This window comes from Rhinoderma darwinii, chromosome 1 (genome assembly GCF_050947455.1).
Source record: "Rhinoderma darwinii isolate aRhiDar2 chromosome 1, aRhiDar2.hap1, whole genome shotgun sequence".
Taxonomy (NCBI): Eukaryota; Metazoa; Chordata; class Amphibia; order Anura; family Rhinodermatidae; genus Rhinoderma; species Rhinoderma darwinii.
In genome coordinates this window covers 637874802-637880218 of record NC_134687.1, presented here as the reverse complement: position 1 = coordinate 637880218, position 5417 = coordinate 637874802, and positions in this window count along the sequence as shown.

Genomic DNA, 5417 nt, shown 5'->3' with positions numbered 1-5417 from the left:
GTGCAAACCCCATCATCAACTACAAAAAACGTCTGACTTCTGTGCTTGCCAACAAGGGTTTTGCCACCAAGTATTAAGTCTTGTTTGCCAAAGGGATCAAATACTTATTTCTCTGTGCACAATGCAAATAAATATATATAATTTTGACAATGTGATTTTCTTTTTTTTTTTTTATATAATCTATCTCTCACTGGTAAAATTAACCTAGCCTAAAAATTCTAGACTGTTCATGTCTTTGACAGTGGGCAAACTTACAAAATCAGCAAGGGATCAAATACTTATTTCCTTCACTGTATATACACACACTCATATACATACATATACACACACATATACATACACACACACATATATATATATATATATATATATATATATATATATACACACACACATACATACATACAGGGGCGTAACTAGGAAAGACTGGGCCCCATAGCGAACTTTTGACTGGGGCCCCCCCTCCCCTGGGTGTCACACAACTCCCCCCTTGTAGATAGTGCCTTTTTTACAGCCCCCCTGTAGATAGCGCCATACATCCCCCTGTAGATAACGCCATACAGCCCCCTCTGTAGATATCTACAAAGGGGGCTGTATGGCATTATCTACAGGGGGGGCTGTATGGCGCTATCTACAGAGGGGGCTGTATGGCGCTATCTACAGAGGGGGCTGTATGGCACTATCTACAAAGGGGGCTGTATGGCGTTATCTATAGGGGGCAGTATGGTGTTATCTACAGAGGGGGCTGTATGGCGTTATCTACAGGGGGGCTGTATGGCGTTATCTACAGGGGGCTGTATGGCGTTATCTACTGGGGGGCTGTATGGCGCTATCTACAGGGGGGCTGTATGGCGCTATCTACAAGGGGGCTGTATGGCGTTATCTACAGGGGGGCTGTATGGCGCTATCTACAGAGGGGGCTGTATGGTGCCATCTCCAGTGGGGGCTGTATGGCGCTATCTACAGATGGGGCTGTATGGCGTTCTCTACAGTGGGGGCTGTATGGCGTTATCTACAGGGGGACTGTATGGCACTATCTACAAAGGGGGCTGTATGGCTTTATCTATAGGGGGCAGTATGGCGTTATCTACAGAGGGGGCTGTATGGCGTTATCTACAGGGGGGCTGTATGGCGTTATCTACAGGGGGGCTGTATGGCGTTATCTACAGGGGGGCTGTATGGCGTTATCTACAGGGGGGCTGTATGACGTTATCTACAGAGGGGGCTGTATGGCGTTATCTACAGGGGGGGCTGTATGGCGCGATCTACAAGGGGCTGTATGGCGTTATCTACAGGGGGGCTGTATGGCGCTATCTACAGGGGGCTGTATGGCGCTATCTACAAGGGGGCTGTATAGCGTTATCTACAGGGGGCTGTATGGCGCTATCTACAGGGGGGTCTGTATGGCACTATCTACAGGGGGGCTGTATGGCGTTATCTATAGGGGGCTGTATGGCGCTATCCACAGGGGGGCTGTATGGCGTTCTCTACAGGGGGACTGTATGGCGTTCTCTACAGGGGGACTGTATGGCGTTATCTACAGGGGGTCTGTATGGCGTTCCCTACAGGGGGGGTCTGTAGGGAACGCCATACAGCCCCCCCTGTAGGGAACGCCATACAGCCCCCCTGTAGGGAACGCCATACAGCCCCCTGTAGGGAACGCCATACAGCCCCCCCTGTAGGGAACGCCATACAGCCCCCCCCTGTAGGGAACGCCATACAGCCCCCCCTGTAGGGAACGCCATACAGCCCCCCCTGTAGGGAACGCTTTACAGCCCCCCTGTAGGGAATGCCATACAGCCCCCCTGTAGGGAACGCCATACAGCCCCCCCTGTAGGGAACGCCATACAGCCCCCCCTGTAGGGAACGCCATACAGCCCCCCCTGTAGGGAACGCCATACAGCCCCCCCCTGTAGGGAACGCCTTACAGCCCCCCCTGTAGGGAATGCCATACAGCCCCCCTGTAGGGAACGCCATACAGCCCTTCCCCCTGTAGAGAACGCCATACAGCACCCCCCCTGTAGGGAACGCCATACAGCACCCCCCCTGTAGGGAACGCTATACAGCCCCCCTGTAGGGAACGCCATACAGCGTCCCCAACCCCCCAAAAAAATGCGACCTACAGTGTGAAAAGACAAAAGACATGTATCCCCTATCCACAGGATAGGGGATACATGTGTGATCGCTGGCAGCGATAGGGAGAACGGGGGACCGAAAGTCCCCCAAGTTCTCCATGACTAACCTCTGACTTCCGGCGTCTGCGCAGCTCAATAAAAATGAAAGGAGCGCTGGTCACGCATGCGCAGAAGCGCGACCGGCGCTCCATTCATTTCTACGGAGCTGCCGACACAGACCCCGGTAGTCCGAGGTTTGTGATGGAGAACTTCAGGGGACTTTCAGTCCCCCGTTCTCCCTATCAATGCCAGCGATCACACATGTATCCCCTATCCTGTGGATAGGGGATACATGTCTTTTCTTTAATGGCAGAGCGGGGAGATACCTCCCTGCTCTGCCGTAGTGTTCAGTGGCGTCCCGCTGTAGCAGCCATAGCGGCTGCTAGCAGAGCCTCCGGCCATGGTGGGGGCCCGTTCCGGCGGGCGACACGGTCCCCCTCATGCCTCGGGCCCTGTAGCAGCCGCTACGGCTGCTATAGTGGTAGTTACGCCACTGCATACATATACACATATACATACACACATATACATACATACATACATACATACATACACATACACATATACACAAACACACACATACATACATACATATGCACACATATACACACACACATACATATACATATACACAAACACACACATACATATACACACACATACACACATATACATACACACACACATATACATACACTAAGGGTATGTTCACATGGCAGCGTCCGTTACGGCTGAAATTACGGTGCTGTTTTCAGGAGAAAACAGCACCGTAACTTCAGCCGTAATGGCATGTGCAGGCGTCTTTCGCTGCGTCCATTACGGACGTAATTGGAGCTGTTTTTCCATGGAGTCCATAGGAAACGGCTCCATTTACGTCTGAAGAAGTGACAGGCACTTCTTTGACGCGGGCGTCTTTGACCGTCGGCACAGAACATTGTAAGAACCATTCAAATGAATGGGCAGACGTTTGCCAACGCTTTTGAGCCGCATTTTCGGATGTAATTCGGGGCTAAAACGCCCGCTTTACGTCCATAAATAGTGTGTGTGAACCCAGCCTTACATATACATACATACATACATACATACATACATACATACACACACATATACACATATACATACATATTTGGGGGGGGGGGGACTTGTGCCCTTGATCTTTTAAGACCCTAGCTACGTCCCTGGTGGAAACCTCCAAGAAGTGACCCCATTCTAGAAACTACAATTCATCTAGACGTATAGTCTGCATTTTCACCCCACAGATGTTTTGCAGAAATTATTACACAAAAGTTGTTACAGATTGAAAATTGCCATTTCTCCATAGAGATGTCACTTCAGTGCCCGATATGTTGTGTCCAGACACACCCCAGAAATTGATCTCCAGAGTACAGAGAACTACAACTCCCAGCATGTCCAGACTGTTATTATGGGATATCAGAGGACATTACAGGGAGGAGGTATAAAAGAAGACTACAACTCCCAGCATGCCCAGGCTGTTATTATGGGATATCAGAGGACATTGCAGGGAGGAGTATAAGAGGAGAGAACTACAACTCCCAGCATGTCCAGACTGATATTATGTGATATCAGAGAACATTACAGGGAGGAGGTATAAGAGAAGAGAACTACAACTCCCTGCATGTCCAGACTGATATTATGTGATATCAGAGAACATTACAGGAAGGAGGTATAAGAGAAGAGAACTACAACTCCCAGCTTGTCCAGACTGATATTATGTTATATCAGAGGACATTACAGGGAGGAGGTATAAGAGAAGAGAACTACAACTCCCAGCATGTCCAGACTGATATTATGTGATGTCAGAGAACATTACAGGGAGGAGGTATAAGAGAAGAGAACTACAACTCCCAGCATGTCCAGGCTGTTATTATAGGATATCAGAGAACATTACAGGGAGGAGGTATAAGAGAACTACAACTCCCAGCATGTTCAGGCTGTTATTATAGGATATCAGAGGACATTACAGGGAGGAGGTATAAGAGGAGAGAACTACAACTCCCAACATGTCCAGGCTGTTATTATGGGATATCAGAGGACATTACAAGGAGGAGCTATAAGAGAGAACTACAACTCCCAGCATGTCCAGACTGTTATTATGTGATATAATTACAGGGAGTAGCATAAGAGGAGAGAACTACAACTCCCAGCATGTCCAGACTGTAAGGGTATGTTCACACGCTTAAGGGAAAACCGCTCCTGATTTTCAGACGTTTCTTAAGCCACTTGCGTTTTTTACGGCCGTTTTTGGAGCTGTTTTTTCTATAGAGTCAAGGACAAATGGCTCCAAAGACGGCTCAAGATGAGATATTCACTTCTTTTTCGAGGGTGTCTTTTTACGCGCCGTTTTTTGAAAATGAGGCGTAAAAAAACGTCCCGTCGGAACAGAACGTCGTAATGGGCAGGTGTTTGGAGGCGTTCTGCTTCCGATTTTTCAGCTGTTTTCCGTGCCGTTTACAGCCCAAAAAACGCCTGTGTGAACATACCCTTATTATGTGATATCAGAGGACATTACAGGGAGGAGATATCAGAGGAGAGAACTACAACTCCCAGCATGTCCAGCCTGTTATTATGGGATATCAGAGGACATTACAGGGAGGAGATATAAGAGGAGAGAACTACAACTCCCAGCATGTCCAGACTGGTATCATGGGATATCAAAGGACATTACAGGGAGGGGTATAAGAGGAGAGAACTACAACTCCCAACATGTCCAGACTGTTATTATGTGATATCAAGGGACATTACAGGGAGGAGGTATAAGAAGAGACAACTACAACTCCCAACATGTCCAGCCTGTTATTATGGGATACCAGAGGACATTACAGGGAGGAGATATAAGGAGAGGACTACAACCCCCAGCATGTCCAGGCTGTTATTATGGGATATCAGAGGACATTACAGGGAGGGGTATAAGAGAGAACTACAACTCCCAGCATGTCCAAGCTGTTATGTGATATCAGGACATTACAGGGATGAGGTATAAGAGGAGAGGACTACAACTCCCAGCATGTCCAGACTGATATTATGGGATATCAGAGGACATTACAGGGAGGGGTAGAAGAGGAGAGGACTACAACTCCCAGCATGTCCAGCCTGTTATTATGGCATATCAGAGGACATTACAGGGAGGAGTATAAGAGAGAACTACAACTCCCAGCATGTCCAGACTGTTATTATAGGATAACAGAGGACATTACATGGAGGTAAAAGAGGAGAGGACTACAA